This window comes from Petaurus breviceps, unplaced genomic scaffold, assembly GCF_028583685.1.
Source record: "Petaurus breviceps papuanus isolate PSGF00001 unplaced genomic scaffold, PetGlider_PUasm1.0 76, whole genome shotgun sequence".
NCBI classification, from domain to species: Eukaryota; Metazoa; Chordata; class Mammalia; order Diprotodontia; family Petauridae; genus Petaurus; species Petaurus breviceps.
Genome location: NW_027186473.1, coordinates 25929201 through 25943227, shown reverse-complemented (window position 1 = coordinate 25943227; position 14027 = coordinate 25929201). Strand labels below are relative to the sequence as shown.

Below are 14027 nucleotides of genomic sequence, written 5' to 3'. Positions count from 1 at the left end.
AAGTTCAGAATTTGTTGTGGCAGTTTAAGTAATAGCACACAAAAAAAGGATGTTTTAAGTATATTTGGCCAAAAAGGAGGAACAAAGAAGGGATAAGATGTTTACTTGGACAGTATGAAAAAATAGCTGATAATATGAGAGAAGGCAGACCTGCTTAATTATAGTTTTGCTTATTTCCTGAGATCAACTATCTGCCCTTAATCAATCAGATTACTTTACCCAGATTAAGTACTGCATCTTCAAGATTTGAAAGTACTGGGGGGCCACCTGATGCTGAGTACTGGAACAGCCAGAAGGAGCTCCTGGAGCAGAGACAGGCCTATGTGGACACTCTGCAGGCACAACTATGAGGTGTTTGAGCTCTTCTCAGTGTGCAGGCGAGCCCGAGGTGATTGTGTATCCATCAAAGATGGCTCCCTAGGGACACCACAACCTGCTTGTCTGCTCTGTCACTGGTTTCTATCCTGGGGACATTGAGGTCAGGTGGTTCCTGAATGGGCAGGAGGAGACAGCTGGGGTTGTGTCCACAGGCCTGATCAGAAATGGAGACTGGACCTACCAGATCCTGGTGATGCTGGAAGTGACCCCCAGGCATGGAGATGCCTACACCTGCCAAGTGGAGCACTCCAGCCTTCAGAAACCTGTTGTCTTGGATTGGAAAGTACAGTCTAAATCTGCTCAGAATAAGATGCTGAGTGGAGGTGGGGGCCTGGTGCTGGGGCTGATCTTCTTTGGGGTTGGCTTCATTGTCCATAAGAGGAGTCAGAAAGGAAATCGTGGTTCACAACCAGCAGGGCTCCTGAGCTGATCCTGAGGCTGTGTCACCCAGAACTTGTGTCCTCTCAGCCTCCATCCCATGTTTAGAGGCCCCTGCTTGTGCACAGATCTCCAGGACATTAACTGTACTTACTCCTTCCATATAGGTTCAACTCTGCTTGGACTCTGACTTTTCCCCAACAGAGCTTCAGTGAACTCCTCCACTCTCCTTTGTTTCTGTATGTTTTTCTTTAATTCTTTTTTGTCTCTTGAACCTTCACTCCAAGAATTAGAAGACTGAGAATCAACTAGTGCTTGGTGACATGGAGACAAATTGAGGGGAGCAGAAGGAGGAAACTTCGTCACTTGGGATTTGTAGAATCCTTCAACATGTGAAACGTCTCCAGAGGTGCAGATTGCAATCCATCCACACCTTTAATCCTGGGTGCCTCTTGTCCATTTCTTCCATAATTCCTATAGAAGTTGATTAACCTGCCTGCTGGTGGCCTTCCTCTCCATTTCCTGATATTACATAGATACCAGTGGCCCTCACTCGCTGTCTGCCCACAAATCCTTAGCTTTCCCATGTGGCCCACCTCGTTTCACTGATACATCTCTCTGATGACTTTCCTTCTGTCATTTCTGTTCAGTTCTTCTTTGAAGATATGCTGTAACCTGTGCTTGCCTATCTTTTCACTTTTAAAAAATTAAAGTTTTAGTAATAAAAAAAGATTTGAAAGTACTGGTAGGTATTAACCATTGTTAATGATGCTTGTGCAATCATGGAAGATAAGAGATATCACAAAATTAGAAAACGGCAAATGTTGTCTTGATTTTCATAAAAGGGAAAAGAACAGTCTGCAAATATGTTTCCCAGGATTTTAATCTCCTTGAAGATTCTAGAATGGATCATTAAAGAGATAACTGGTGAACATCTAGAAAGGCAAATGTGATTACAAAAAATCAAGACAGCTACACTAATAAAATGTCATGCCAGACTAACCTCATTTACTTTTTTGACAGTATTAATAAATGAGTAAATAAAGGAAATTCCTTGTATATAGCTTATCTAGTTTTTAGCAAACATTTAATAATGTCTCTAATAGTGTTTAGTGAGAAGATGGAGAAAGATATAGTAAGATAATAATTTAACAAAATAATTCAGAACTGGTTAGATGACCATGTTCAGAGTATTTCATAGTGCTTTTATTTTAGATGGCAGGAGGTCCTTGGTAAGATTCCCCAGGGACCTGTTTTAGACCCCACCCCCCCAACCTTTGTACATTTTTATCAGTTAATTGGATAATGGCATAAATGTCATGATCATCAGTTTTGAAAATGATACAAAGCTGGGGGCGGCTAGGTGGCACAGTGAATAGAGCACCAGCCCTGGAGTCAGGAGGACCTGAGTTCAAATCTGGCCTCAGACACTTAACACACACACACACACACACACAAATTAGCCATGGGGCGGCTAGGTGGCACAGTGAGTAAAGCGCCGGCCCCGGAGTCAGGAGGATGCAAGTTCGGTTCCAGCCTCAGATACTTAACACACACACACACACACACACACACACACACACACACACACACACAAACTAGTCGTGTAACCTTGGGCAAGTTACTTAACCCCAACTGCCCTCCAAAAGACAAAAAAAAAAAATTGGGTGGCTAGGTGGTGTAGTGAGTAAGAGCACCAGCCCCAGAGTTGGGAGGACCTGGGATCTGTTCCCCGGCCTCAGATACTTAACACCCACACAAAAAACCTGGCCATGTAAACTTGAGCAAGTTACTTAATCCCAATTGCTTAAAAAAAATGATACAAAGCTGAGAGGGATGGCTTGTTTTTCATCCTTCATTTTTCAAAGGGGACCAATGACATCACTGGTGATATCTTGACTTACACATGAATTGAATTGAAGTCATCAGCCTCACTCTCTCTTCCAGAAAGTATGAGAAAAAAGTCAAGACCACTGGTGATGGCCCAAGATGTAGTGGATGACCTTGGAGTCTTTGATGTCTGACCAAGCTTTAAGTTCTCCACAGTTCCATCTTCAGCCATCTTTATGGCCATTGGAACAAATTGTTCTTATCCAACCATTCGACTCGGGGAAGTCTTCACATGCTTGGGAGAGACATCCCCCTAATTCACTGACAGGTTTGAGGCCTGTTGGTTATCTTCAAACTTGTTTAGTCCATTTGCCATGACTGTTTTACAAGGGTGTGATCACTACGCATGCTACAGTTTCTTGTAGCCACAGGGATAGCTAGCATACTGAATGAAAGAGGTAGGATGCAAAATAATCTTGATAGACTAAATCAGTAGTTCTTAAATTATTTTGGTCTTAGGATCTCTTTCCAGTTTTAAAAATTATTGATGACCCCAAAGAGCTTTGTGTGTTTGAGTTATACCTATTGATATTTACTATATTAGAAATTAATTACAAATCAATTTATTAATTTATATAAAAACAAACACATGACATCTTATGAGCATTTTTATGGAAAATGACTATATTTTCAAAAGAAATAAGATTTGATGGAACAAGTCCATTGTTTTACATATCTTTGAATAATTCTTTTCATATCTACTTCTGTGTTTAATCTGTTATGGTATGTTGTTTTGGTTTCAGTATATGCAGATAATATAGCCTCACAAATATATAGTTGGAAATGGAAAGAGTAGTTTGGCACTTAAATAATGTTTTAATATTATTATGAAAGTTGGGTTGATCTATAGAACCCCCTGAAAGTCTCAGAGAGATCCCTGGGAGCCCAGAGAGCATACTTTTAGAATTCCTGGACTAGAGCTGGGTTGTATTTGACACAGAATAAGTCTGTGTTTGGTCATTCTATGGTGCTCTTACACCACATAGAGGGAAGATGGTATCTTATACACAGAAAGTTGTGGAAGGAATCTAGGGATAATCCAGAGGAGGAGTTTGGGGAGGGTATTCAAGAATCACATGAGGTCAATGAGTGATTAAGGGTGGGAAGTTGCTGGAGGCTACCTGGAGACCATCCTGGGTTGATGGTAATAAGATGAAAATTCAGTAGGGGTAAATTAAAAGTCTTATACTGGAGCACAAAAAATCAACTTCACAGAAATAAGATGGGAAAAGCATGGATTTCTAGGTAGTACTTATTGATGAGGTACAGGCTCTGGGAGCCCCCTTGAGCACTCCTTGAGTCCTTGAGGTACAGGCTCTGGGGGAACCCCCCCCCCTCCGAACTCTGATTAAATCATCCCATTTTATGAGGCATTTGCATGAGGCCATAAGCCTTACATTGTAGCTGGGCCCCAACCTCTGCTACTAGACTTCCCACCCTTGAGCCTATCAAAATATTAATCCACCCTTGAACTGGCCTAACCCACCATTGTCTGTAGTCTCCAGGTAGCCTCCAGCAACTTCCCACCCTTAATCACTCATTGACCTCATGTGATTCTTGAATACCCTCCCCAAACTCCTCCTCTGGATTATCCCTAGATTCCTTCCACAACTTTCTGTGTATAAGATACCATCTTCCCTCTATGTGGTGTAAGAGCACCATAGAATGACCAAACACAGACTTATTCTGTGTCAAATACAAGAAGCTTTTAATAAATTTTACTTTTCTTTGGTTGAGAAGATTTGAGTCGAATTTATTTGGCAGGACCCGGCATGTTGATATTTTGGGGTCTCCAGAGCAACTCTAACCCTCTTTATGGGTAACCTCTTCACTTATAAAAAAAGATCGTTAGAAGAGATGGACAATTCTCAACAAAATGAGTGTTACTTATATTTGCTTTCTTGAAATGAAAATTTGTTTCATATTTTGAATCCTCCCATGTTCTGCTATGCATGACATCCTTTTTTTCTTTCTAACTTTGTTTTTAAGTTCCAATATTTAAGTTTATTATATGTTTTTGTTTCTTTTCTCTATTCTGTGTGTTCTGGCATTTGAATCTAAAATAAAATTTGGAAGGAAAAAAAGAAAAAAAATCTTTATTTAGCTACTCAAGAACTAGCTTATCTGCTTATTGCTGTTACTGTTGTTTTCCCAAAACAGTTCAAAGCTACTCTTTACCATCTTGCTGAGACTTCTTTTTCATTCACTTCACCTCTCACCTTAATCTCAGCTTTAGCATATTTTCAGAGGACTAAATATAAGCTTCCTAGTACTTACCTTGTACTCATGAGGTAACAACTCTCCAAAATTTCTCTATAAAATCTGTAGTTGTTTAATTATCTGCTAGTCTTTAAGACAGTGCTAGCTTTAAAAACAATTAAATCATACCCTCTTAAGTTTTGAAATATTTACATGGAAATGAGCTGAGGGACCAAAATACCCTATAGCTTCCAAACCTTAATCAATTCTTAACATAGACCTCTACCACATTCCAGTTCTTTAAAAATGTTTCTTCATACTCACATTTTTTCTAATTCTAAATAAATGAAAGTTTTTGTTAGTATATTTCCATAATCAAAGTCTTTACATATATAGAGACTTTCACTTTACTCTCTTTTGTATAATGTTTTTAGATATTAGAATGAGTGGAAATTACAAAGAGGACAATTTAGGTTTGATGTCAGGTGAAGAAAAAAAAAAACTCTTCCTAATAATTTAGAGCTTTCCAAAAGTGAAACCAGTTAACTTGAGAAATAATGGATCCCCTTCAACCCTACTGGTTTTCAAATTAAAGCTAGACAACCACATCCACTGAGTTCCTTTCCAACATTAAAATTCGGTGATCATTCTGATGAGGTACAGGCTCTGGGAGCCCCCTTGAACTCTGATTGAATCTTCCCATTTGATGATTCATTTGCATGAGAACACAAGCCTTTCATCCTGGCTCTGCCCAAACTTTTGTTGCTAGCTTGGCCCTCCATTATCCAGGTAGTCCTCACTCTTGATCCTCAATTGTTACACCCTTGAACTGGCCTGGTCCACCATTGTCTGTCCTCTCCAGGTAGCCTTCAGCAATTTCACTCATTTACTGGAGTCTGACATCATTAACTGTTCCTGAAGACCCTCCCCAAACTCATTACTGGAATATGACCTCATTGACTCTTCCTGAAGACCCTCCCCAAATTCCTCCTCTAGACCACCCCTAGATTCCTCCCACAACCTTTCTGTATGTAAGACTCCATCTTGTCTCCATGTGGTGTGAGAGTGCTATAGAATTTTCCAATACAAGCCTTACAGATACTGAGGCTCCTTAAGAGTCTACCCAATATGGCAAACTTTTAATAAACTTTAATTTTCTTTGGCTGAGAGAAGACTTGTGTCTAATTCATTCGGCAGGACCCAGTGTGCTGCTTTTTGGGGTCTCGCGTACCCCTAGCCTAAACCTCATCATTTTATGATGTCTCTCTTCATTTTTATGGTTCCCTGATACCGGTAAATGCTGCTAATCTCAAGCTCTTCTCCAGATGGGACTGGAAGGTACATAAGCCTCTCTCTCTCCCTATTCTCATCTTTCTCTCCAAGTACCTTGGAGGTGAGTTTTTTTTTTTTTTGTTTCATTTTGTGCATGTTTTTTTGGACCTGATCTCTCAGGTCTCATTAGGTCAGACAGCTAGGAGGCTGTTTGGTTATGTTGGAGAACATGGACCTGGATGTAGCTTCTAAAGAATGGAGGACAAGGACAGATACCCCATCCAGAAGTGTAAGCCAGATTCTTTCAATTTTCTCAGCAGTAGGAAATTGGGAAAACTTTCTTTGTGGGTTTTTTGTCTTGCTTTGTTATGTTTGTTTTTCAAGGCTTACTCCCAAACCTTCCTTTATGGAGGAAGGGACTTCCAGGCCCTATCTATGCCTGTAGCTCCCAATGCCTTTGGGTTGTCTTTTACAACATTGGGAAAAATTTAGTTTCTCTAGAGAACTTAAGAAGAAAAAGTTGTTGTTTTTTTGCACTCTTTGGCCTTGGTATCATCTAGAGGACCATGTATTGTGGCCTGTTTTGGGCACTTTAAAGGATAATTCTCTCTTGTAGTTAGAATTATACTGTTCCAGAAAAGGAAGATGGTTGGAAGTTGCATACTTAATGGTCTTCCTTGAACTTTTTCAAAACAAAGTTCTCAGGAAAGATTGTAAGATGCTTGAAGCTAGAGGCCCTCCACAAAGGGGCAATGGGAACCAATTAAACGACCCCCTTCCTCTGGCTTCCTTAGGCCCCAGCCCTCCCCCCTCAGCAATTCCTGCTCAGGTCCTGGTCACTGGTCTCACTAAGGGAGCTCCCCAACCCTTTTCCCCTTGGTTTCCCTTCCCTTTTCCTCCAGCCCAACATCCCTCATTTCCTGCCTCCTACACCATCCATATCTCCTACCCTGCATCTCCCCGCATGGCCCCTCACCCCTCAGGGACCCCTGCTCAGGTCCCAGCCACTGGTATTGCTGAGGTGCCTCCCTCTGTGGACCCTCCCCCTGAGGCAACACCCACTCAGGCCTCAGGCCCTACCTCCATGGCAGTGAGAGGTATATCTTCTTCTGACCCCTTCTATTACTCAAGTGTAGGCTGACCTTCCCCCTTGCCAGTCAGATCTCCCAGTCACTCCTTCACAGGAAGTGGGACTTCCTATCATCCTTCCCAAGCCCCTGTTCCCACAGCACCTTCAGGACTTTTTCCTTTAAGGGAAGTGGTTTCCCTCATCTGGTGGGAAAACCAGAGTGCATGCCCTGTTCTCCATTTTGGATCTCAATCAAATTAAAGAAAAAAGGGGAAAATTCTCTGAAAATCCAAGAAAGTTTACCAAAGGCTTTTGGGACATATCCCTATAATTCGTGCTTTCTTGGGGTGATTTGCATATGTTCTTCTCTACCTGTTGTTCCACTGTGGAGAGGAGGAGAATCTGGGAACAAGCCCCCAAATTTGGGCATTGTTGGGTAGCAAAGACCCTAGAAAATACCTCCCAGGAACAACTGCTGTTCCCCAGAATGTGGATTATTCCCCAGAATAGTGCCCCAGAATGGGATTATTATACTCATGAAGATAGGGAGAAAAGAGACTATATAATACTTTGTCTGTTAGAAGGCCTAAGAACTGCATTTCAAAAGCAAGTAAATTATCAGAAAATTAGTGAAATTACTCAGATACATAAGGAGTACCCTTTGCCTAGATAGACTTGTAGAAACTATTAAGAGGTATACAAATTTAGATCTTGATTCTAGAAGGGGCAGCAATCCTTAATATGTATTTCATTAATCAGTCTACTCTGGATATTAGGAGGAAACTGCAGAAATTGGCAATGGGACCCCAAACACCTTAGGCCCAATTACTGGAGATGGCCTTTGGAGTCTTTAATAACAGAGACCTGGTTGCAGCAGAAGAGAAAGAACGCAGGGAACGAACCAGAGACAGAGAACATGCTCGATTCTTGGCTGCTGCCATGGCTCGGAAAAGACCCTCTAGGGGACCCCCTGGAGGAAGCCCAGTCACTTGGGCAGTGGGGAAACCTGCTTTTGATGTCACAAGGAGGGTCACTGGTCCAAGGAGTGTCCCTCCAGGGAACCCCCCCTAGAGGGAGCCCCAGGAACCAACACCTCTAGAACTGTGCCCATCTGACCAGAAGGGACATTGGAGGAAGGCTTGTCCCTGAGGTTGAAAAAGTGGTAGAGCCCCATCCTAGTACCCTTTCCTCTAGTCTTCTCAAGACTTGGAGTGATGGGGAAGCCTGGGGCTTGGCAGTGCTCCCACTTTCACCATCTCTCACTGAACTCTGGGCAAGCATCTAGGCTGAAAAAGTAATGTTACCTATTTTATTATGGCTAAGTTCTCTGTTCTAACCAATTGTTTCTACCCTCCCCTTAAACAGTCAGGTCAGGGGCATGGAAGAGAAAACTTAAAGGGATATTTTCAGACATACCCAGTCCCCTGCCTACTTGAGGATCTGTTTGAATACTCCTTCCTTATGCTCTCCTCTCATCCTGTCCCCTTGTTGGGAAGGGACCTGCTGGTGAAATTGAGAAGCCAGTTTTCTCTAGCTAAATCTCCCAGATCTCCCCATGTGTGGGATATAGTTGAGTCAATTGTTTGGGATCAAGGAATTCCTGGGTGAGCTTCTGCCATGCCAGCATTTATTTGACTCCTAGATTCTAAAGTGTACCCCCATAGTGGTTTTTATCCAATTATTCCGAGGCCTGGGAGGAATTGCAACAATTAATTGCTATTCAAGGCCTTGACTCTGTCCCAGAGTGGGGCCCAGAATAGGTGAAAGCTTTTGAGACTTTGAAAACTAAATTGACCACCACACCAGCTTTACCCAATGTAGAAAAACCTTTTACTCTCTATGATGATAGAAGGAGAGAACCAGGCTTTGGGAGTTATTGCCTGACTTTGAAAACTATTAGGTTCTTTGGATGCTATTACTTTGCATGTGCTAAATGTCCATGGAGCAATTTGGAAAGGAAATGGATATCTGACAGCATTTTGGCCTTGTCAGAGTCATCTTTAATTCCAACCAGGGAAATTATCCTTCCTCTTTTTTTTGTGTGTGTGTGCCTGTTTTGGTCTTTGTCAAGCTTAACCTCCTTGCCAGGTTTATCTCCTCCAGGGTTCGAGCCATCAACCTCTGTATGACCACTAAAGCTATGCAAATTTCCAACTGAATCCAAGTTCTCCAGACCACTGGACCTGGCATCATCCATGTTCCTCAGTCTGACCCCTTGAATGTGAAGTGTGACCCCCTTGAACAGGACCGAGAGAGGCAGGGACAGCTCTACACCCCTTGCCAGCAGGAAGCACTTTCAGAAGCTGAGACCTTTGCCCTTTACCCAAAAGGAATTTTGTCCCCATTTGTTTGAGGTACAGGCTCTGGGAACCCCCTTGAACTCTGATTGAATCTTCCCATTTGATGAGGCATTTGCATGAGGACACAAGCCTTTCATGGTGGCTGGGCTCAAACCTTTTTTACTAGCTTGGCCCTCCATTATCCATGTAGTCCCCACCCTTGATTCTCAATTCTTATACCCTTGAACTGGCCTAGCTCACCATTGTCTCTCCTCTTCAGAGAGCCTCCAGCAATTTCACTCATTTACTGGAGTCTGACATCATTAACTCTTCCTGAAGACCCTCCCCAAACTCATTACTGGAGTCTGACCTCATTGACTCTTCCTGAAGACCGACTCCAAACTCATTACTGGAGTCTGAACTCATCTGACTCCTACTGAAGATCCTCCCCAAACTGTTCCTCTAGACCACCCCTAGATTCCTCCCATAACCTTTCTGTATGTAAGACCCCATCCTACCTCCATGTGTGTGAGGGCACCATAGAATTTTCTAGCACAGACTTGGTCTGTGTCCAATACAAGCCTTACAGATACTGAGGCTCCTTAAGAGTCTGTCCATTATGGTGAACTTTTAATAAACTTTGCTGTTCTTTGACTGAGAGAAGACTTGAGTAGGAATCATTTGGCAGGACCCAGTGTGTTGGTATTTTGGGGTCTTGTGCACATGTAGCTTAAATCTCATCATTTTATGGTGACCTTCAATTCCTTAAATGATTGCTTTTAATGGGGCATCAAAACACAATTAAAACTGAATGACTAGGTTTGTGTCAAACAGAAATGTTTGAAAGCTTATGTTAAGGTCAGGCAGTTCCAAGTGTGTTTCCTTATTAATCTCTGGTGGATTTTTGGCTATTTTTAAAGTGTCAGTGTTCTACTCATTTTTTTTGACTGTATTTTTATTCTGACTTTAATAAAGACCTGTGGTTCTACTGGGGTTATGGAAATATCTGTGTAGAAGCTCCTTTCACTGAAGCAGATCTACAACTTGTCTATGATTGATATTATTAAAGAATTGCTTGAGGTGCTGAAAGATTAAATATCTTGTTTATGGTCACAAAAATAAAAAATCATGTTATAAATAAAAAAATCATGTTATGGCCAGAACTAATACACAGATTTTCCTGAGGTCTTCATTTCATAGAAGACTCCAAACTGTTCTTTATTCCCTTTTTATCCACCTTTTCTGGATTTTCTGACTTGAAAATCTTGCCACTGCCGGTTGGAACTTCCCTCAGCACCTGGTACCAACTTCTTTTTGAACATTCAACTACTCCTATGTCCTTCTACACCTGGAATATTGCTCTGTAAGGTATCTCTCATTTTTATATTGCTGAATTACTTTTGGGGACTATGTTTTGTTGACAGTCTCGGGTTGATCTTTATTCTCACCCTATCCTTGATTTTGGCTTCTAGACTTCAAAGTTGTGCCCCATACTTTTGTCCCTACCCTACTTTTCAGTTTTCTTCTGTCTTTTGTTTTCTCCCAATAAGTTCTTTTTCATTCTATCTGTGTCCCCATTGCTTAGTAGAGTGCCTAGCACATAGTATATACTTAATAAATATTTATTTCCATAATTCCTTCTTTTTCTTCTTTTCCTCATTTTTCTTCATTCCTTCTGTTTCTAATGTTGGCCCTATTTTAACCACATCAAAGCTGCCTCTCCTCATCTCTTCCTCCCATAGTTCTTGGTTACCATCCTAGCTCCTTTGCCTTCTGGAATATCATATTTAAACTGCTCCTCTGTTGTGGGAGTTGATAGATCTGGTGTGATCCTGACTATGATTCCATGGTATTTGAATAATTTTTTTCTGGTTGCTTTACGTATTTTCTCTTTGATATGGGGACTCTGAGATTTGGTTATATTATTCCTGGGAATTTTTATTTTGGCATCTTTCAGGATTTGAGTGGTGGATTCATTCAATTTCTCTTTTTCCCTCTGGTTCTAGGATCTGGCTGGTTTTCTTTTATAATTTCTTAAACTATGATTTCTATACTCTTTCTTGATCATGGCTTTTAGGTAGTACAATAATTCTTAAATGATCTCTCCTTGATGAGAGATTTCATATTTTCTACATTTGTTCATTCTTAAAAATTGTTTCTTGATGTCTCAAAGAATTATTGGCTTTTACTTGTTCAATTCTAACTTTTGAGGAACTATTTTATTTAGTGAACTTTTGTACCTCTTTTTCCATTTGACCTTTTCTGCTTTTTTTTTAAAGCAATCGGGGTTAAGTAACTTGCTCAAGGTTACACTGCCAGTTATCTCTGGGTGTGGTGCTAAGTATCTGAGCCCAGATTTGATCCCCAGGTCATCCTGACACTGGAGCCGGTGCTCTTACTCTCTGAGCCACCTGGCCACCCCTAAGCAATTGGGGTTAAGTAACTTGCTCAAGGTTACATGGCCAGGTGTTTCTGGGTGGGCGCTAAGTGTCTGAGCCCAGGATTAGATCTCCAGGTCATTCTGACACTGGAGTCGGTGCTCTTACTCACTGTGCTACCTGGCCGCCCTGACCTATTCTGCTTTTTAAGGAGTTATTTTTATTGATAAAGTTTTATACTTTTTCTATTTGACTAACTGTTTGGAAAGGTGTTATTTTCTTCAGTATTTTTGTGCATCTTTTACTAAGTTGTTAATTGTATTTTCATATTTTTCTTCTCTTGCTCTCCTTTCTTTATCTAGTTTTTCCTTTGCCCCTCTTATTTGATTTTGAAAATTATTTTATAGCTCTTCCAGGAATTCTTGTTGGGTTTATGTCCTATTTACATTTTTTCTTCAAGGCTTTGCTTGTTGCTGTTTTGATATCAATGTCTTTCTGAGTTTGTGTCTAGATCTTCCCTGGCACTTTAAGAGTTTCTTATGGTTAGTTCTTTTTTTGTTGTTTGTTCATTTTTTTCCAGCCTATTTCTTGACTGAACTGTATGTTAAGTGGTGGTGGAGGGACTTGTTTCAGACTTTTTTGCATTTCTCTTTTCTGAGCTATTTATGAAGGGTTGGGAGTTTTTAGGATTTTAAGGTGGTGTGTTCTAGGGAGAGATGTGGTCACTGCTTTCCTGTTCTTCACTCTGGTCCTGACCCAGGAAGGTCCCTTGATCTCTTGCAGTCATAAGCACTAGTACTCTCTGAGACTTTTTCCATCTTATAACTGAAAACCATCCTCTTTGCCCTGGAATTATGATCCAGAAGTATGGACAAAGGAGTTGCCTAAGTTTAAAATTAGGCTTAACCTAGTTAGGCAAAATATAATTTTTTCACAGTAAAATCTGTGACTACCTTTCCATCATATTATTGCAACCTATTAAATTTTTAAACATTCTAGTAAATCTTCTGGTGTCTTAGAGGGCAAGCAACTGGTTGAAATTTTCACTTTTAAATAGTGCTTTGGAATAATGGGTGCAGTGGATAGAGCACTGGGACTAGAATCATGGAGACCTGAGTTCAAATTTGGCCTCAAATAACTACTAACTCTGTGACCCTGGGCTAATCACTTAACTTATGTTTGCCTCTGTTTCCTCAACCATAAAATCAGGGCAATAATAATATCTGCCTTACAGCATTGTTATGAGTATCAAAAGAAATAATATTTGTAAAAAACACTCAGCTCAAATGCCTGCCCCATAGTAATCACTCTATAAATGTTTATTCCTTTCTCTTTCCTGTCTCCTTCCATTCCCCTGCACCTAGTTTCTTTGATATATGGATATTGCAGAAAAAATTCTATGATAGTAGGTACTATTCTGGTACTGGGAATGGATATTTTATAGAGAATTTGTGTGCGTGTGTGTGTGCACACATGTATGTATGTATATTAAGTGATGAGGTACATATTCCTGCAGTAAATCTGATTTCTTTGTTTAGTGAACTGGATATAGCATTGCTAGAAATTTATGCATATTCAAAATGCTTTTTTTATGATAAGAAGGCAGGAAAGTTTTACTCTTGGGGGAATACCTAATGACAAACAGATACATATCAGTCCTTTTTTATATTCAGCCAATTGTAATTGCTAAGTATCTAAAACTACAGCATGACACACACTACAGCTGCATACAAGAATCACTTTTGAGGAAAACAATCTTGAAAATTTTACAGCATTGAGAAATTTGTGTGGTAGCCTCTGAATCACCTTTGATGTTATAAAGATCCCAAGTTAGAAATGAAAATGCTAATAATGACCACTTTAAGACATCTCTTCTTTAAGATCTGGTTTGTAAGCAATTAGTGAAGCTTTTTAGCTTAGGCAAGATAGGGGCTATTAAACTAATTTTATTCTTTCAAAGTAGGAGGAAGAGGAGAAAATGTAGAGATTAAGAATAAACCATTTTGTGTGTTATAGCTCACTTCTCCAATCCCCCTATTTTGGAGTTTGTTTTTATAGTTAAATTTGTGTCGGGACAATGGAGTTTCAATTAAATATTTCAGGTTTATTATTGTGGCATATAAAGTTCTTCCTCTTCTCTCTCTCTCTCTGTATATATATATATATATATATATATATATATAT

General features: G+C 40.4%; 1 long non-coding RNA gene and 1 pseudogene across 1 annotated transcript in view; one reads left to right on the top strand and one right to left on the bottom strand.

The window, feature by feature from the left end:
• LOC138174761 (uncharacterized) overlaps positions 1 to 14027 on the bottom strand; it is a 78934-nt gene that overhangs the window by 15421 nt on the left and 49486 nt on the right. The window lies entirely within an intron of this gene.
• LOC138174873 (HLA class II histocompatibility antigen, DRB1 beta chain pseudogene) lies at positions 98 to 1486 on the top strand (annotated as a pseudogene).